The 20,796-nt window shown below is 47.0% G+C and overlaps 1 protein-coding gene across 3 annotated transcripts in view; it reads left to right on the top strand.

Annotated features, from left to right (window-relative positions):
- The window catches only part of SERTAD2 (SERTA domain containing 2), a 78,520-nt gene that overhangs the window by 35,648 nt on the left and 22,076 nt on the right, over nt 1-20,796 (top strand). Inside the window, exons 1-2 of one of the 3 annotated variants that reach the window (XM_040059206.2) lie at nt 14,077-14,101; nt 20,496-20,633. The exons of 1 other annotated variant lie outside the window; for it this stretch is intronic. The gene's annotated coding sequence lies outside the window, so the exon portion shown is untranslated. Of the gene's footprint in view, nt 1-14,076; nt 14,102-20,495; nt 20,634-20,796 lie in introns of those variants that run through there. One more of the 3 variants, XM_040059205.2, reaches the window with a different exon arrangement.

Raw genomic sequence — 20,796 nt, 5'->3', positions numbered from 1 at the left:
CTGCCCAACCTTCAGTTCACGTTTTATTGGCTGTCCTTGAACTGAAAAGAAGTAGAAATTGTCTTCCTTCCCACTGAAGGTTTAGGTTAAAATTAAAACACATACAGAGCTGCAGAAGCTCTGGGACTTGCCTCCTATAACCTCAAAGGCTGCCTTTGGGGGCAGCCTTGTGGGCCTTTCAGAGAGCTGGAAAGGGGAGTTTCAGTGTTGTACACAAGGATTTTGCTTCTTGCTGCCCATGTGGTAGTTGTGAAGGTGTCCCTAAACTGTAGTAGTTGTCAGTGTGTGTTTGCTATATTGAGATACTCCATGAACCCTAAATGTGAAGCATTCTGAGATCAGAGGGGAACCACAAATGAATCTGTGTGTTTTCAGCTTCTCTGTCTTCATTTCTCCCAGTTTGGTGGACAGCGATTTGTCGTGTGTGCTGCTTGTGCACTGTGTAGCATGAATAAAGAGAGTCCATGCAATGTGAATGACACAAACTGAATTAAAACTGCCAAGTTCTTCCCCTCCTGCCACTTTTCCAGGCCGGTTTTTCCCTGTGTGGGGCCGTGTGTTGTTTGCGTGCTTCCGCTCAGTGAAACACATGGCACTTCTGGATAACAGACAAAACAAAACGAGGTGCTTTGTTGTTGCCCATATGCCCAAAAATAAGGATAAGAAAAGACTCGTCCCTTCTCATGGTGGAACTCTTGGGGATGGTTCTGTGCAGGGCCAGGAGATGGACTTGACAATCCTTGTGGGTCCCTTCCAGCTCAGCAGAGTCTGTGATTCTGTCCCTCATCTCCACAGACCTTCAGTGCAAGCAGGAGTTTGAAGAAGTTGGGTGAAAACCTGAAGGGAGTCCGAGGTCTCCGTACGTTTGTGTAATTCCTGGTGGGAGCAACGTGATGTAACACTGAGCAGAGTCACTGTGCTAATGTACCTTTGGACCTGGGCATGAGGAAGAAGAGCTGTGAGACAGCCTCTTGTCAGGAGCTGCTCCCTGCAGTCCTCCAGATTCCTGAAAGATGGGTCACATCCTACCAGGCATGAGAGATGCTGGGTGAGGATGTACAGCCTGTGCTCTGCAGGTCTGCAGACTGGATGGGTCCTTTGAGCCTTTTCCTGTGAATACAGGAAGGACACCCTGTGGAAGGTCCCTTATGCAGATGCCTTCAATAGATGAGGAAAAAGAAAGCCCAGGTTATCTGCCTCTTCTTCCATCTTGCCCTTACAAATGCCTCCCATGGTTGCTAGCCCTTTCCTGGGAAGCACAAACCTCTTCCCTCTGGGGGAGGGAAGGATTGGAGGCTTGCTCTGGGGAAGTCCAAAGAGCCAAGTCACCTTTGAGAACAAGACAAGGATATTTGGATCACACCTGCATGTCCTGCTGTGTACTTTGGTGCTCAAGAAAGGCTATTGCTGGAGAGCTCTAAGAGATGAAGCTCAGGTGAGCAAAACCAGGTGTCAAACGTATTTTCTACCTAGTCAAGCTGTCCTTTACTGTAATAGTGGCATCAGGAGAACTCTGAACCTTCTGCAACTGAAAATGTTGCCCCAAACTTTGAATTGCTTCTTCAGCTGCCGTGTCAGATGGGTAGTGTGGGATAGGAGCACACATCATCATCTACCAGTGTGGGAGGCTCCCATAGCAAGGTGGACAGGATGCTTGGGGTGGGACAGCTTGGAAAGGCTCCCCAGAGCTCAATCCACATGTTCTGTTGGTCACTGCCTCTCCTTTACTCAGTTTCAGGCCGGGTGCTGTAGCTCACAGTCTGACCCCAGATGTGTGTTAATTATTTATTTTCCTCCACGCGCTGTCAGATGGTTGGAAGAAGAGTCTGCCGAGCATAGTGCATGCTTGAAGGCAGTGATTTTGAGACCACGTTGTTGAGATTACCTGATGTTTCACGTTTTCTGTAATTTAGTTTGTGTGTGTTTGAAGGGAGTATTTAAAACTTGCAGACAATAGTTTGCTGGGTTGCAGGGAATGAAACCCCTAATGAATAGTCCATTGTTTACATCCATTTGAGGCTGTTTCTTTGCTGAATTAGTGCCATGAAACATAGCTGTAACTCTGTTGTTTTTAACTCCCCTCTCCTTACCCATCCCCCTTCCCATTCCTTTTGGTTGCTAAATCCTGCTGCTATCTTCTCCACACAAGTTTCCAGGCTTCCTTCTCTCCTCTTGATTTTTCTTCTGCTTAAACCTCTTGTCCAAACTGGGTCATCTTTTGCTTCTGGTGTGGTAAATCTTCCCATCCTTGACCCCTTGGATGCACACTTCAGTCCTTATTATTTTTATCCAGATGAATGTGGGGAAATTTAAAAAAAAAAAAAAAGCGCCCAAACTGTTTTCTGCTGTAATCAGGTCTAGATCCCTCTCTTGCCATTGCCTTTCCCTCCCCATCTGCTTGCTCTGGAGCTCTTTCTGTGCCAATTTGCAGCTGTGTGTATATATATAAACTGTTTTATCTCACGTTTGCCTGCAAAGCCCCCTGCCCAATTTCTTATTTTCCTCTCTATTCAGGAGGCTTCCCTCCTTGCTCATACTGCTCCATGCTCTGATCTCTGTGCCTTCTTCTGGTGACCCCTACAATCTGAGGTAGCTCCCTTTCCCCTGTCTTCAAGGAGATAAGTGGCCGGTTGGCAAAGTTGTAAGCTTTTTCTCCCTGTACTCTGTTTTGTTGATGGCTTTTTTTTTTTTTTTTTCTTTTTCTTTTTTTTTTTTTGTATTGCTAATTGATGCTGTGTAGCTGTTTACCTGCATGACTCTCTGGAGTCATTGCTCAGACTGATGCATACCATACTCTGGAACTGTTTCTATCCTCTCCAACCCTGATTTATAGATAACTGGAAAAGGCAATTCTTGGCTGCCCTGTTTTGAAAACTATTACACCACAGAAAAACTCATTATGTGAACACAGCACCTGATATAAAGAAGCTCTGTTTGGTTTTCTGGTTTCCCTCATGAAAAAAAAAAGCTTCCCTTTATTATTGAAACAATAATTCCCCTCAAATTATATTTAAGGGATGTAGGCACCAAGGCTGCCTGCTCTTCTAGGAGTCCCTGGAAATTGGAACTGAGGAGCTTTTTGTAATCAATAGAGGGAATGGGGTATTTTGGAGAGGTTATATTTGTTTTCTGGGTAGGCAGTGTGCACATGCCACATAATACAAACCCACCACAGCCCTATCAGGCTTGTATATACCAGACAAAATGCTAGCACAGAAATATGCAGAGAATTCCCTATGGATGAAGGTGTTGTGAGGGTTGGAAAGCCCCAAAGATTTCAGGAAAGTAGGTACAGATCAACTGAGAGGCTCCTTTAATTAAAGGAGTGCTATGCATTGTGCGAATCAAGTGCATTTGCTTCCCTTTTCTTCACAACCTCGGTGGGTTGCACCCTGGGCTGCAACTTGAGGGCAATGCTGTAAATGTTCAAATACTGTTTGTTTGTGTAGGACGGTGCTGGTCTCCTTTTGGGTCAGCATAGCTGCTCTAAAATGTGGCAAAACCATCAAGTGACAAGCAAACCAATCATGCTGCAGCCCAATGCCAAAGATAATCCTGCAAGAGGGAGAATTAGCTGGGAAAATTTACCCTGTTGCTACAGAGCTTATTTGGTTGCATATATCATGTCAGAGTTGAATGATTGGAGAAATACTCCACTTGGTAAATGAACATTTGTGCCACTTAGAGGACAGCTTATTCATGCATAAAACCTGAGACACCTGGTAGTGGTGCTGGACAGGTTGTTTTTGAATGAACGTGCTTGTTGGAGGGCAGGGGAGGGAGGGAGGAGTGAAATCCCTTTGTGTCTTTAAGGTATTTCTCCTTTTGATGCCATATGCTGTTAAGGAAAACAGATTTTGGGGGCAGGTTAGTTCTGTAAACAGCAAAAGTTTCTGCTTCCTACAGTGGGGATGCTTTCTCCTTCTTACTTCCACTCCAGATCGATGTTGAGATCCTGAGGCTGTGGCACTGCTTTTGTTTTGGCCTCTTAGTCCCCTCTAGAAACACGGAGCCAATACGTAGAACGCGATCAGTTCCTGACTTCCTTACAACAATTTTCTCCTCTTCCCACCTCCATCACTAGACACTGCACGTTCCTCCCAAACCAAACCCCTGTAGCCCAGAAATAGGTCACACCCCACCACCTGGACAGCAGTCACCTCACGGCTTGCGTCACCTCTTGGCGTGACGTCGGTGAGCGCTCGGCGAGCAGGACCGGCTTCTTCAGGATATGAGAACGCCCCTCGTGACTCCTCCAGATGGGCCTTGGGAGGTGATGGGGGAGAGGACGCTGTTTGCACAGGGAGAAAATAAAGAGGAGGTATAAGCTGACACGATCAGTGCGCGGATTTTCTGCTGGTTGGTTTGGATGATTTATAACGGTGTATATGGAGCTTTGTCGCCTTTATGCTGACTTGTTCCGCTGCTGCCCAGAGGTCAGCCCATTGGCCTGTAAAAAATGAATTGTCGATCTCTGTGGCTTTTCCTGGTGGCCACAGTCCTGGGGCTGTTGTCAGTCCTGCTGTTGAGCTCAACTAGGGGCTGGAGGGGACTGCCCAGGATGCTCTCTCAGCCTTTTAGCAATGGTGATTTCATTTTGGACATCTGTATAAAGTGACCCTATGCAGGGCACATCTAAATCTCCTTTTTAGTTAGTGGATAGAGGAGAAATCAATGCCAGCAGTTGAACTGGTGGCCTTTGCTCAAAAATGGGATTTCTTGTTGCAGTGGTTACTTTGGGAAGCTCACAGGAAAGGAGCACGCATTTCTGCAAATTTTTTTTTTCATATTATTTCAGTTGCTGTAAAAGGCTAGCTGCACAGCGAATGGGCACAATGGAATTAGCAGCAGAGACAGAGGCATCTATGAGCACGTGATCATTTTCATAGGACATGTACATTGGGCTTCTTCCTGAGAAGTGCTGAGAACAAATCGTCATAGAAATACAAAATACAGTCGGTCTGTTTTGGGCTGAGGCAAGAAATGAGGGCCCTATAGCCTGGAGAGATGCGTATGAATCTGCGTGGGGAGAACGCTCCTTAATTAGATGGGTTGACAGATCCTGTTTCTCCTGCTCCTTCCGTAGTTTGCAGCGTTCAGTCTAGGAAACGCCTCCCAAACTCGCCCACCACTGCCCTTACGGAAGGCCCGGCACACTCACCTCGAGTCCTCCGTGCCGTACGGCTGGATGTCACCGACACCTGGATCACGACCTGTTTGGCTGGATGGACGACTTCATCCTGGGAGGGGAGCCCAGCACATCACATCCCCTGCCCTCTGCACAGCGTGTTCTTTAATGCTCCTTCCCGGCAGCTGCCTGGGCTCCGGCCTGGGGAGGACGGCGTCTGTCCCGGCGGGGCCTGGCTTGGGAGAGCTCGCCGTGCTGCTGTGCCGAGCGCCGCTGCTCTGAAAGTTGCTTAATAGACATGCTAGGCTCTGTCTTGACGATACACCCTTTTTCTTGAGAGAAATGAGAAGTTTCAGTTTCAGTCACTAGCCTGTTTTTCATTGACCTGTTTTAGTCAGCAAGTCGTGGCTTTGCTGCGCCGCTCTCTCAAACTGCCACTCGTGAGTCCAGCGAGACGGTGCAGCAAAACTCCTGTCCTCTGCAGAAAATGCAAAGAGAGAAAGAGACAGTTTTACCCCAGACGTTAGAGGAGACTCGGTCAAATTAACGCTACGGTAAATGTAAAATATTTTTAATTTACAGGCTACTTTAAGCCTCAATTTGAAGGCGGGGGGGAAGGGTTTGGAGTGAAGTTAATCAACCTTTTAAAACTTTTGATTGAATCTTTTATTCAGTGTTTGTATAACTCAGTTATCTGCTAGTTAATCCCAGTATTTTCGATACCTCTCCAGAGCCGGTACACGACAAACCTTCAGCCCTGTTGGGTATTAGTGCTGCAGCATATTTAATAGCCATGACAACAATTCAACAATTGTATAGAAGCCTCCCCTCCCTGTCTGAGTGTTGCAGGCACCAGAGTGTCTCCATTGGAAAACCCCTAAACATACAGTTTCAGCCAAAACTGGTTTAATGATAGTCTACTGAGAGCTTGACAGGCTTTTTTTTCTCCTTAAAAAAAAAAAAAGAAAGAAAAAAAAAGAAAAAGGGGCACTTCCCCCCCCTCCAATTTTTTTCTTAACTTCTTCACTGCTTTTGTGAAAGCTGCCACTGTAAAACACAAGGCAAATTAAAAAAAATAAATTGCTTCAAATTGCTTAACAGGCTTGATGAGACAAAGCCTGGTGTGTTGGAGTGGCTGCAGGGAGCTCTGCGGCTGCTTTTGTATGATTTCAGAGGTGAATTTAGATGGCTGGAAGATAGATGGGTGCCAGATGCAGTTTGACACAGATTCCGGCAGCTGCTCCTGCGCGAGGTTTCATTAGTGGTGAGTTAGCGAGCAGCAGAGCGCCGGCGAGGCCCCCAGCGCGGCGCTGACAGCGAGAGCGCTGAAACAATACAATATTCGCTAAGTGATTTTAATCTGGGAGATTAAATGACACCCAGTTGGTTTCCCGACTTAGAAAGCCAACACGGTGTAAGGCCGTTCGTGGCACTCGCTCTACCCGGGCCCTCGTCACATACATTTAGCGCTGAGAGTGCTTTCCAGGCCCCCTCATCCCGAAATGGGAAGAGAAGGGTTGATTTTGTGTCGCAGACATATTTTTCCATCCTCGCTGTATAATGTGCTTTTAACTACAGCAGGAAACATTGGCCTCACTTCAGCGAATGCTTACATTGGACCGAAGTGCTCGCGTGCTCCTGCTAAGCGCAGGCGAAACTGTTTGAAAGATCAGGCCCACGGTCTGTAAAGTGAACGGCTTCCTTTTTAATAGATGGGCAAGTCCCAAAATCAGGAAGCAGTCAGTATTTACGGGCTTGGTCAATTGGGTTTGGTTTTAAATAAACCAGTGTGCTACAACGGCTGACTTGATAGAAAGGCTGGAGGAGCCGCTGTTCTCCAGGCAGATGAAGTTTTGTTTGTGGGGAAGCGCTAAAGATTAGGACCTGGTGAAAGGAGAGAAAATGTAATCAAACTTATTTGTAATACAACCCAGGCTGACTTCAAGATTCTTCTAGGGGGACTTCATGGGCTGTATTTTGGGACTCCTCGCTGTGGCACCTTTACTGTGTAGTTATTCAGGCTTTCTGTACATTTTGTGTGTCTCTAATTGCTGCAGCAAGTAAATCCCTGACCAGGGAAAGAAAAAAAAAAAAGGTTTTTCTCCTCTGATAGACAGGGGAAAGTATGTAGGGGAGCAAAGAAACAAAATCTCTTTTCTTTCACACGTGCCACCTGAATTTTGCCTTTACATATTTAACTGCTGATGTCAAACTACTCCGTTCACTTTGAGTCATTTGCTATCCTCACAGTAAGCAGACAAACTAGCCTCTTTTTTTTTTTTTTTTCGCCCTCCAATAAGTATGTGTGTTGGTTGTGTATGGGCTGCTGTCTTTGGATCTCAACCGTTGTTTGTTTGTGCGTGTTACAATTCTGTTTCTAGATGCCTTTGGTAAATACCCCATGCACGGCTTCAATTAAGCTTTCTATATTGAGAAAGTATGCCTTAATTTATCAGGTTAAAGATATCTCTGTTACATCAATTTGTTCACAGTGTGTTGTGACCTAATCAACTAGGGATGTAAGCCATTTCATGAGGAGTAATTACTCAACAACAAAAAATGTCTCTCTTTCCTAATAGCCGTGAGTGAGTTGGCTAATTGGAATCCATTTTGGTAGTGGCAGGTCAGCGATCAGGAGGTGGCTTTCCTGGCTGGCTTCTAGGTGGGAGGGAGAAGGCAGCAGCACCAGAAACACAGAGCTGTGGTTTCCTGAGGTCACCAGGAGAGCTTCTCTCTGTTGGATCGCTGCCACATTTGCTGGCATCGGGGTGTCCTCGTGCTCCCCTTTACCACCAGTGCTGTGGCAGTTTGGTCAGAACCCTTTTTCCTGGATATTTTTGAGGGAAAGAATTCATGAGTGGGTTGGAAATGACAGATCTCCTTTCAAGACTTGCAAAAGCGAGTTCTGGCGTTGTTATTGTTAGTGGGGGCAGGCGGCTGTAGCGATGCTCCCTTGTGACAAATCTCCATGGCCTGGCTAGGCCTTGGTCAGGAGATGATGTGAAGTTTAGGGGTGATGGCTCATTATGTCTCTACTCAGATTAACTTATGACAGTGACAGAGCAATTTTTGCTTTCAGTGCTGCATCACTTAGGAGCATGAGCTGCAAGACCTGCCAGGGGTGTCGTGCAGAGGCATCTTCTAGATGACCCCACTGGTTGCTGTCCTGTTTTTCTACTTGATAGATCATTGAGGTGCATTGTGTTTTTTTCTTTTATTTTTTTTCCTCCCCTCCTTGGCTTCAAACCTTGCTGAGAGGGAGGTGGAGAGGAAAATCCTCATGAATTAACATTATTTCCCTGGTGGGCTTTGCTGCCATTTTATCTAATTATGCCTGCTGTTTTCCAGATCACATTGTAAGCATTTGCATGAAGGGGCTTTCACTTACCTCCTCAAGTAAATTAAATAACAGCCCTTAGGCTGGGCTGACAGCATAATGCATTTTCATGTGGGAGATCAACAGCTCCCATACCTTGAGATGGGAAATGCTGAAATGACAGGGAAGCTCTGCGCTTTTGTCTCGAATTAGGGCAGCTAGACAGAGTTAGGGCCACTTTGAAAATGCCTGCTGCTGGCTCTTGTGGTGTGTAGGGATTGGTAGGAAGAGAGGGGCACCCAGGAATCTGCAGAGGGCCACAGACAGCAGACACATGAGGATCCACGAGCTACGTGCAAGGTGTGCAGGAAAACCAGGGAAAGCAAGGCCGTCGTCAGCAGGTTTAAATGCACAGCCCTATTGGAAGGTGTGAAGGGACCTGCAAACTGTGGAAGGTTGGAAGCCACAGTCATAAAGCAAATGAGAGGTGTAGGCTCTGAGGATGTTTATAGCATGACTTCGTGGATGAAGAAGGCTGGACTTGTGTGGAGAGCTCAGGAAATCAAAACACGCGGCCTTGACTTTCATTTCCACAATAAGCCAGCCCGTAGTTTCCCCGTGCTTCATTTCTTCAATTTGCAAAATGAGGCAGTAGTCCATCTGCCAAAATGACAGTCCGCTGCTTTCCTTGCCTGACCCGTTACTCCCAGTGAGCATCCAGCCCTGGGAATTATCCTCCTCCAAAAGTTTCAGAGCTCCCAGAGCCCTTCGTGATCCCGGCCTCATGGGGTGATCCGGTCCCTTCACAGTCATGTGTGTTACACATCAGAAATGCAGATCAGCCCTTCCCTGGCTGTGGTCACTCCTTCGTTCCTTTGATACAGCTGTGAGCTTCTGGGGGGGAGAATGGATATGGAAGAAATGACCACGAGGAAATGTATTTCTTCGGCTCCTGATCAGCCCAGGCTTGTCCTGGCAGAAAAGAGGATGTTGATGGGAAGGTGGAGAGACAAACTCCACCCAACCATTAGGCTTGGACAAGCCTTGGGTAGCCCAAAATTCTGGTGTCCTCTTGGAGTCTTCTTCTACAGGACCTGAAGTGGGGATGTTCCAGCAAGTGCACAGTCAAACTGAGTCAGCACTTGGGGAGTGAGGAAGGGAAGGAGATGGACCTCTACAGCAAGTAGGGAATTTAATCCCTACTCTGGCATGATCACGTTGGTCATGAATGGGGGTCAGCGACAGGAGAGGCTGCTTAGCTTGGGAGGCTGTGCCTGACTTGTGCAAAGCTCCCACCACGTAGATGTTTTATGTAAAGGCAGAAATGTGATGTGTGTTCATTTAGTTCACTGTAACTCTGTGGTGACAGTGACCCTCTCAGTATTACACCTGTGATGTTGAAGCACCTTCTAGCTTTTGGTGCTAGTTCCTTTTCTCCTGTGTCATTGGTTAGGGATTAAGGAAATCATGCAGATCACTAAGATCTGCTTGAAGGAGTCTTCAGTGACTCGCTTTTGTCTAGGGATCTTTGCTGAGGAAATGTGATTTACTTGTTTTTCTTTAGAAAATCAAGTTTTCTGTTCCATCAAAACATGGTTCCAGGTGGAGGGTGGAGGAGAGCTAGAAATATTAGTGTGGTGGGTGTGTAAGCACCTTTTAACTTACGTGTTAAAGTATCTTGCCTCTTCCAAGTAACTAGAGAACGACTTTGTGATGCATTTCTGTGTCTGAGATGAATTTTGAATGCCAGCGAGATAATGAGATTTATCAAATAAAAAGCCTGTCTTTCACTTTGTTCGAGCTTGGCCTCATGCCTCAAATACACGGAGCTTAGCTCAGAAGCAGCTTGTAATTTGTATCACAAAACCACCGTGTGCAGTTCGTGATGGATGGTGGCCACTGGGTGCGGGAGGTTTGCAGTTGGGACGTGCTGACGGCTCCCGCTGACATTGTCGCCTGGGCAAAGCCGCTGCAAGGGGCAGGGCACCAGCGAGTGGTTGCCACCAGGCTACCCTGGGAGGGGCTGAGGAGGTGTTTGCCTCTATAAATCAGGGGTTTGGCTTCAATGTCAATCACTTTTTAGCGTGAACTCGCAGGATATTCACGATGCAAGACACGGCACTGCTTTTAACGTGTGTGGGGAGATGATTCAGGGCTGATACAGCTGCCTCAGTGATCTGGTAGTATACATCCCATTATCATTATTCACTCACATTATTCACTGTTAGAAAGCTTTCTAACAATTCATGATATTTCTCAAGCTCTCATCCCCTCCTCTCTCTTTCTAAAAAAACTAATTTAATTTTATTATTTTTATTATTATTATTATTATTATTATTCAGATTCCTGCTGTACACATCCCCCAAGCAGGTGGGAGGGGGAGTTGGTGGGTGATGACTTGGCTTTGTTGGAACTTCACTTAATGCAGGGTGGGGGCAGAGAAAATGAAGCTAAATTACGCAGATCCTGAAGGCACAGCTAGTGCACTGCATCACTTGTGAGCATGACTAGAACTGAAAATGAATCACAGCCTTGTTAGACACGGTATGTGTCAGTGCATGTGGGCAGAAATATCATTCAGCGAGAGAGAGAAAAAGACAGGGAGACTACATCTTTTAAAGTGTGCTGGTCCCACTGAAATCACTGTAGTATGTAACCTCATGGGTGAAAGCTGGGAAACAGTGGGACAGCTGCTCCAGGATACTTTACCTCGTTGATTTTTATTCCTTTCTGAAGATTCCGGAGTCTGGATTTGTCAGCAGCGACTTCTATTTTCTAAACAAGAAAAGGCTGTAATTGCAAGCTCAGGTTTGAAGCCACTGTTGAGGACTTTAAAATACAGCCACCCGTTCGGGGCTAGAATTGAATGTGGAGTTGCTTTCATCCTGTGTGTTCTTTGTGCATGAGGAAGCAAATGTGATTTGTTCTTTGTGTAAACTTTTGATGGTTGCATGTGCACACGAGCACACGGTACACACGCGTGCACACTGAGCCGGTTCACGTATTCCGGAGACGAAAATCCAGCCTGGAACTCTAACCCTGCTTCTTGCAGCCGTATAACAATTCAAACATTCTATTTCTAGAATGAAAATTGGTTTTGCAGTTCAGTTGCAGTGTGACAGAGGCACATCAGGTGACTTGATGGAGAGATGCTGGAATCAGCTGGCCACTAAAATCTGCTGTATCTGTGTTCGTGTTCCAGAGGACACTTGCCACAGGTGATAGCAATGTCCCTGAAGAAGCTCTCCCATCTCCTGCAGAGACCTATCCAGAGCAGCCAACAAGCAGCAGCCATCTTAAAATTCCCCCCCTGGCACACTAAAACCATACTTTTTCAAAGCCAGATGGAAACACCCAGTGTATTCTTTAAGGGATTTCTTTATTGTGCATTTTGAACGTGTTGCTCAGTGCCTCTGCTCAGTCATTGGCCTGTTACGTGTGATGTGCTGTATAATTTAAAAGCTGATGATTCTAGACACTAGCCTGAGTTTTGAATAAGTGGCTAGAGATGTGTGGTTTCTCCTCTGTCCCCCTCCCACAGACCAGGTGCTTTGTACTTTCTGAACGTGCAGTGGTTTCTGAACATTGTAAAGGATGTAAACTGCAGCTGAGAAGATGGCACTGCACATCACTCTGCCAAAAAAAAAAAAAAAAAAAAAAAAAAAAGAAAAAAGGATAAAATCCCCCGACATCAGTAGCTTTTTAAAATCCTGGTCATCGTGTGGCATTCCTAGAATGTCCGTACATACTAAATGAATGAGTAAAAATGGGAATATCTTGTGATTTTCTGACTCTTAACGTGACTGACTTTTTTGGGAGGAAGGCAAGGAAGGGGCCTGCACTTGCGACAAATAAAAAAATAAGTTTTAATTACTGAGAGTAAGAACATGTTCTGAAAAGTAAAGATTTGGGACTTAATGTGCATGGAACAAAAGGCCGTTGTCTGCTATGTACGAGAGTCTCTGCGAGTTTGTATTCTGCCCTTTTTTTTTTTTTCTGTGGGAGTTATTTCCTGTTGTTGACTAGAGTTCTTTATTTAGAACCACCTAGCTACTGAATGACGGCTCGCTTGCAAGAAGAAAAAGTGCGATTAAAACTTGCTAAGGCTTATTCCAAGATCTCCCCACTTCTATTTATTTAAGGGGAATCTTGGCTAAATGAGAGAAAGCGGAGTTCAAAACAACAAATGCGTTTCCTTCTCATTGTTGTGCCCACATCAGCTGTGGCAGCTGGCAAAAAGATCTTGGGAGGCTGAGGTCTTTCACCTGAACATCTCATGGAAGACAGTGTTTGTCTAACAGAGGTGATTTGGTTTAGGTTGTTCTGGTTTTAAAACAGAAACAAACCCATTGAATGCCAGGCTTCCCTTTTTGCTGGCAAGGAGTTATGCACTGATGTTCTTGGGGGCGGCTCTTTCTTTGAACCCCACAACTTGAGTAAGGAGCAGGCACTTGCACCTTCCCAGCTGCTCAGAGAAGGAAAAGTTTCCTTTGAAGAGCACTGCCAGCAAAAAGAAGTTTCTGTATGCTGACCTTCTTGGCAATAGCACTTGGGCACGTGCATGGAGTCAAATTCTCCGCACTTCGACATCTGCCTAACTTCTTTCGCTCTTGTGGCAGGGGCTGAACATCCAGCAAGAGTACAGTAAAGTTAGCAGAAGAGCAGATTCTGCGGGGAAAAAGGGAAAAAAGGAAAAGATTTAACATGCAGGTTAACTCTACTGTAGGTGGTAGGTAAGCAAGCAGAGTAGCTGGGGTTTATTGTGGCTTTTTTGCTCAGTGAATGTCCCCTGGGTGTGGATGACTAGGAAATGCACTGGGGCACGAGTGATAGCAGATGGACAATCGTCCCTCCCTGGCTTGGCTGCAGTGGGTGCCTCTTTCTGCCCAGCTCTTGCCAAAGCGCTGATGCCTCCCTGCAGTACCTGGGGCTGGCTGCTCTGGGTGGGCAGACTCCTCACTCTGCAGGCAGGAGTTAGGGCTCAGTCGTTGGCACCTTCCCTCCTACAAAGCAATCCCATAGAAAGTGGTTTGTGGAGTTGAACCTCTGCAGGGAAGTGGGTCTCTGTGAAAGAAAGAGGGGTTTGGGAGCCTTCTGCCCGTCCCACGTGTGCTGGGAGAAGAAGCAGGGAAAGGCTCAGTGATACACCTCGTGTTATTTCCTTCTCCTGCTGCTGTCCAGTGGTCAGACAAGGGAAGACCCTGGACTCGGTAGCAGCACTGTCAACAGGAATGCAGCTCTTCCTCCTCGTTTCTTGGGTCTGCTCCTTTCCCTTGACTTGTCCCCTTCTGTACTCCAATTATGTCTCTGTTTTGCCCCCCTCACCAAAGGCAAAAATAAAAGGGGACAATCATTACTGTTTGAGCAACCCGCTTATGGCTGTCACAGAAAACCACCACAGGCTTTAGGGAGCCCTATGCCACCTGCAGCGCCTTATTCCCTACCTTTCATCCCATCCCTGCTCAGGACATCTCTTTTCTTTTTTCTTTTTCCCCTGCTATTTTCTTTTGCAGCCCTGCAAATGCCCACACGTGTTGTGTCCTATGGGTGTGACCAGAGAGAAGAGCTGCCTCTCCCTTCTTCCAGACCCTTGCCACATTTCAAGGACATTAGCACCCCAGAGCCGCTGTGGGAGGAAGAAAGAGACCATTTAAGAGGTGTGAAAGAAGGGGAATCTGATGATAAATGGTGGATTTTCAGCTTTTTCCTTTGTCCTGTTGGGAGGACCTAAATGCTGGGTGGGTTTGCAGTGATTTAGTGTTTCATCCTTGCTTGGGAATACTAATTAGGTGTAAACCTCTTTTAGCCTTTGGCTAATGGTCACTATAAATAAACAGCTTCCTTTAAAGTGGAAGAACATTAAAAAAAAAAGGTTAGAGGAGAACCTAAATAAATTTGTGCAGTTCACTTTTTCTTCAGAAAGGTAAAATGCATTTCTGACGGTTATGGGGTGGCTTTGGGTAGAGTTCAGAAATGCAGGCATCACCCACAATCTGCTTACCTGCATATACAGTAAGAGCTTCTGCTGACTCTTAGCCGTGCTAGCACTAGGGAATGTAGAGAGACAAAATGAATCATTACCACAGGCATAGTCACTAAAAGCATCTGATGTACTCATTCAGTCTTTTTTTCTCTCTTTTTTTAACCTCTTTGCACATAATCTAAGGAGTTACACGTTTTGTGAAGGGTTAAAACAGAAAGATTTGTGCATTCACTGCATTGACTCAATGAGTTCAGTTCTATATGATCTTCAATTATTTGAAGAGGAACAGAATGGCAGTGGGAGTTAATGCTGCTACATTTGATGTTCTTGTGCTAGGTTTTCTGCCAGCTCCCTTTTTTTTTTTTTTTTTTTTTTTCTTCCTCTTCTGAATTTGGCCCTACAGATTCAACTTCTGTTTTATTGGGGTTTGTTGGGTTTGGCTTTTTGCCTTTTTTTTTTTTTTTTTTTTTTTTAAAGAAGTGGTGTAGGTCACTGACTGTTTACTTAAAATTAGACCCTCAGAAACCTTTGTCTGAAAGGAGCCTGTAAAGATTTTTGCACCTGGGACAGTCAGAGAAAGGATTTATCATTGCAAGTTTGAATTACTTTGAAAATGCCTCTAAACTGCTAAGTGTTCTTTGGATCTAGAGGCTCTAAGAGGCTGCAGAAACTAGTTTTAAACAATAGGCTCAAGCCCCCAAATCTGTGCAGGAGCATTAATGTGCTTTACAGGTTGTATTCCAGCCAGGAGAAGCAGCTATAGGTGAGTGTATCCATTTGGATATCCATGTATTAACTCATGTTTTCATATAAATAAGGATTGAAATAGCTAGTTGTTGTTTTGGTTTTTGGTGGCAGGGTTTTTTTGTTGTTTTTTCTTCTGGCAGTGCATCTGAGCACAAACACCTTTAACTCCAGTGACATGGTTTAAGTCCTGCATAACAGATTGAAACGCTGTGTAACATCCTGCATCCGCACTGCAGCCACACCACCGCTTCGATTGCGCCCTCCCAGCCTCAGACTCCTTGTAACTGTTGTACAATGCTTTCATGCAAGAAATCTGAGCAGGAACACCCACTTCTGGAAGCCTCTGCTCACCCCACTGGTGGCCCCGTTTGGTCTACCAAGCCTTTGGCATCTGAGCAGGGTTGAGCAGAGCTGAGCATATTCCAACCTGCCTATGCACCCAGGTTTCTTTCAGGTTTCAAGAGTGCTTAGGAGAGGGGGCACCTGTGCTCCAGAAACGTGTGGCTCCAAGGCAGCTTTGTAGGAGCAGCTTTGCTTCAGGGAAGGGTTGTGGTCAGTGCAGGCAGAGCAGCAGAGCTGTTCTCCCCTGGTGAGCAGGGAGCAGGTGGTCCCTCAGCACAGGGGACGTACTGGTGACCTCTGTGCTGAAGCGTGTGTGGCTTGCATGTTTGACAGCCCCACGTTGTTAAGGTTTTCAGGCTCGTGTTGGGTTTGTGCTCAAGGCCGGTGGGTGGCCCGAAGTCTTCTGGCTTGATTGCAGCGACATCTGTTTACACCAGTGGTTAATTAGGCCTGAAGAATGGCCATCTCTCTATTTTCCCCCACCGTTTCTGTGGTTTTTTCTTGATTAGAAGTATTCTCTCCTCAGCTCGAAAACAGAGGCTTTGGTTTTTTCTGCAAATTTTTTTTTTTTTTTCCCCCACCTCTTGATCCACTGGCCCTGGTATGAGAGGAGTATCAGGACATCAGCGTAGCCTCTCTTCAAAAAAGTGACCAAGTATTCCAGACAAGAATGACTTGTGCTTTTGAGAGATGCTGCAGAGTGAGCGTTGAAAGGGAAAGAAAAGCAGCCTGAAATTGTCTAAAACTCAGCTCAGTGCAGAGCACAATTCCCTGTGTCACAAGAAGCAGGATTGGAAGAGGGGAGGCTGTTTTAGGAGCCTGTGTGCCGTACAAGCAGTGCCAGAGTGAACACTCCGGCCTGGGCCAGCAATGAGGAACATCTTGCAGGGGATGAATGGGGTTTGGAAAGGAACACGGGTTTTTATAAAAAAGGCAGAAAGATGTGAGGAGGTGTACAGCAACAAACCTCTGGCAGAGGACAGCCTTTCAGCTGGAGCAAGGATGATGCACACCATCAGTCTCCAGAGGACTGGGAGTGCACAGGGAATTACAGAGGGAGGGAGTCATCTCCGTGCATGAGGAATGCAGCAAAACCTCCTCTGACTAAGCCAGCTAATGCACGCTGCCTTTTTTTTTCCCTTTTTTTTTTTTTTTCTTTCCTGATAATCCTGTTCCATAATATTTCCTTAATAATTTAGTATGTGAAGAGCAGCCCTTCTGAAAAGCATCTAAATCACCGATCTAGATGAAAAAACCTTGCTACCCCTGTCATTGGCACACACCGGGGATTTTTATTTGGTAGGGCTATTTGAGAGCTATCCTGGAGTTAAGGGTTGGCTTTTTTGCCCTTAATTACTTAACAAATTTACCATGTGGCACAACCCTTGGTACTGCCAAGCGGTAGCTTCCTATTGCTAGACTGAACAGGCCTGATCCTGCGTTACCAAAGCCAAAAGCAGTATTTGGGAAGCGACGTTGTCATCAAAACCTGTAGGAAGCTCAGAATTAACTGTACAAAAGGGGTTAGTTGCACTCAGAATATTGATTCATGAGCTCCCTCGGTTTTTTGCGTTGCTGTTCATTTTACCCAAAGAAGATCAACTGCCCAACTGGACATATAATATATGATGCTGCATTACAACTAAGGCTGCGTTTGGTCATACTCATTAATTAAACTGATTTCTCCTGTAGGGTTCTTTTTTTTTTTTTTTTTCCTTTTCCTAGAGAACTAACCGAGAATGATAATTAAGCATATTATGCATTCTAGGGAACGGTGTTTCTCCTACTGCCACAAAAACATTAAAGGAGAAAAATATGAACTAAAGCAGAAAAATTAAGGGGGGGGGGGTGGGGGGAAGAGCTAAAACGAGTGAGAATGGGTGGAGCATTCCTTCCTTTGGTTTTTACGGACTCCTATGCTTTGGGACACGTGGGACAGCCTTGTTAGAGTGGGAGAGCAAAAAAAGAAGAAAAAGCCATTGAAATCCCAAGGAAAGCAGCCCAGCTCCCAGGTGCAGTTCCCTCCCTGCTCGTTTACAGGTGCAGACTGCAGCAATGCAGCACCCCGGGTTTTTTTACTGAGGAACTTGTTTTTATTTGTGGCTGAGCCTCACACGAGAAGGGCCCTACTCTGGGAGGTCAGTGCTGAGCCTGAGCAGAGACGGCACGAGGTGTGAGCGGTGTTTAATCGTGCCTTTGCTTGCAGTGTGCTTTCCCCTTACCCAGGAGAGCCTTGCTGCTCGGTGAGGAGCGCTGCTGGAGTGGAACGAGCAGCTCTGGCTGTAGGCAGGCCCTTTGTTTAGCTTTTCCCAAGTTACCAGTGCTGGGGGGGTCTTTATTTGCAAAAAGCTGTCTGCTCTGGGGGGGCAGTATTAGGTGTTTGCCTGCCAGCTCCTGCATGCACCAAAGCGAAGACATCCAGGCAGAAAATGAAGTTGTGTCGAGCAATTACCTGATGAAATCTCCTAGTATTCATATGTACTGCAATCAGAAAGGAAAAGGCCAGGGATGCAATTAGAAGCATAGGAAGCAGTTCACTCCCTCCATTTTTAAAAATGCAAGGGAAGCCAACGTTCCAGCGCACCAAACTTTGCCGCTCTTTCCTAATTAGCTCACGTGTTGATGGGCAGATTACCTGGCAGTCTGTAGTGTTCCTAATGAACTGATTCATGAAGTCCAGCGTCTGTTTCCCTCGTCCCAATCTTTGAGTTCCGTTTGCTCACTTATTACCTTGTCCATTTATTTATCTTCAGCGCAGGGGTGGGGTTTGGGATGATTTTCGTGTCTTTGCCCATCCTTGCTCAAAGACAGGGCTGCACTCAGGCGACGCCTGTAGCCCACGTCAGGTCGGTGCTGCTGCAGAAAGACGCAGCTCAGCTCCTTCTCTTTCACTGTGTCATCTCCGCATGCGAGCAGCTCGTGTCAAGGCTACGACTGCACAGCTAAACCCGCGCCGCTGCTCCCTTGGGAAGCCCGTGCGTGCGCGGTTCTGAAACGGGATGCGTTTTGGGCGGCTCCTCCCTGCAGACGCTCAGACTTTTCCCCCCCTTCGCGCCGCTGCAGGCTCTGGAAAGCTCTGCCGACACGCTTCCCTAGCACAGCGTTCTGTGGCTCCGTTGCAGGCCGCTTCTCCCCGCTGACTGCCGCGTTCGGGAAAACCGCGTTCGGGTCTCGCGGACACCTTCTGGTCCCTCTGCTCCAGAGCGGAGTTTCTTGGCCGGAAAGGTCTCGCTCAGTCAGGTGCGAGGCCACGTGAGGAGCAGCCAGCAGCGGGATTATTCTCCCGGTGTAGCCCAACCTCGTCCCGCCACGCCGGAGCCGGTGCCGCGCAGGAGGGAGCTCGGTCCGTATCGATTCGGATCGTGACCTCTGCTCAGCTGGGAGCGCTTCTGAGCGTGGATGCAGGTTGTACCGGCCGTGCTCAGAGGCGCAATCCGAGTTACGGCGTGACTATAAACTGCTGCCAAGAAAGACTCGGGAGAGTTACAGTAGGAAACAGAAGGGGCGGCGAGCTTTTCTTGCGCTGGTGTAAAATTGGAGCAACCGAGCGGAGTCAGAAGCGTTTAAAAACCCGAGTGACACGGGCTCGGGCTTTTTACTGCCGAGGCAAGATCAGGGCTGTGCGTATCGGGCCGGAGCCCAGCTGCTTATTTAGCAAATGTTTGTGGTTCTGCCTCTGGTGCCGGTGATAGCGTGCACGCACCCAGGCACGGGGACTGTAAACCTGCTGCGGACTTTGAGCTCCGGAAGGCAGGCTCTGCTCAGCCGGGCGCATCCACGGCGTGGTTGCGCAAGGCCAGATCCCGCTGCCTTACAAATCTGGTGTAAAGGAGGGAGGAATGGGGGCCCCGAAATTCAGTGAATCTGGCATGCAAAAAAAAAAAAAAAACCAAAAAACCACGGCCCCCCCCCCAAAAAAACCCCACCCCCCCCCCCCCCCAAAAAAACCCCAAACAACCAAAAAACATAAAACAACCCAGCCAACAGTGTGCAAAGTGTTACAGATGTTCTGTGCAGCTTTTTGAGTAGGGAGAAGCCCGCTGAACAGGTATCGCTCAGGCCTTTAAAGAAAATGCAGCTTTTCCATTTTATTTAGGGATTTTATTGTGGCGCTGGTAATTTCAGGGAGAGACGTGTTTCCCCAGGGCAGAGGGACCAAATTTCAGCGCCTTGCTGCTGGAAAGGATCCAGCCAGGGAGATTCTGGTTTTAATGTTTGCCAGCTCCTGGGCAATTCGCAAATCACTCGTCAAAATCCAGTAAAGGGTTCGTGAATTGCTTTGCAGATTGGTTTAGGGCTAACTCTGTGCCACAGATACGGGCTGAGAGAGGACGGTAGCGTGGATGGAAAGGGAAAGGTGTGCTGAGACCTCCAAACAGGCAAAATAAAAGAGTTTTTAAATCTGATGCCCTTTCCTTCCTTTTTAGTGAGTTCAGCAGAGTGCTCAAGTGCCAGTCCTGGTGTTTAAACATCAATTAAATGGGACCTTTTCAACTAATTTTAAGAATCCGTAAAAGCAGCGGTCAGTCTCCTTTTGTTTCGGCAGATTCACTATTTTAATTGTTTTTCCTTTGTGGATTTTTGTCAGATACAGTTTTCAGGATAAGGAAACCTTTCTTCTAAAAGTACCCTTCTTTTCCTTTTGGGTTTTTCTAACTGAAAATGAAACTTAGTTTCTAGCAAGACCATCATCTTGATTGATCACAAATCGTTACAGACCGTTCTGAGCATAATACCTAAACGAGTCGTGGTATTAATGACTAATAATCGCCTTTATAATGGGTCTTAAAGCTTTATTGTCCCGAAGTACAACCGGTTTAGTGGAACATGAAAGGCCGGAACGATCCGAGATGCCTGCTGGGGCTGCGGCCAATACTGTAAGGCGTTCGAATCGCCTTTAAACAGCGCCGGCTGGGATTACAGCCCCTTCCGAAACACAATCATTGAGGTGACTTAAAAAAGAATCATCTTCTTTCCAGACAGCGCCTGGTGCCCAGCGCTTCCCTCCAGGAACATCCCGCTTTGGCCTCGTTTCTTGTGCTTCGGTGGTACCCGCGCAGCCCGAATTAGCGGCGAGGATTCCACGGACGGGGGCCGCCGCCTCCCTCGGCTCCCAGGTGAGGTGCCGGGCCGGGGAGCGGCCGGCAGCGCTCCGGGCTCTCTCCACATCACCCCCCTCGTCCCCTCTGTGCTTCACCGGCCCGGGGGCTGAGCGGAGGTGCGGGGATTTGGGGGTGGTACCGGGACGATCCGCGCGGGGAGCAGGGCTCTCAGAGCCCC

This window comes from Hirundo rustica, chromosome 3, assembly GCF_015227805.2.
Source record: "Hirundo rustica isolate bHirRus1 chromosome 3, bHirRus1.pri.v3, whole genome shotgun sequence".
Lineage (NCBI taxonomy): Eukaryota > Metazoa > Chordata > Aves > Passeriformes > Hirundinidae > Hirundo > Hirundo rustica.
This window is presented reverse-complemented; position numbering and strand designations above follow the sequence as displayed.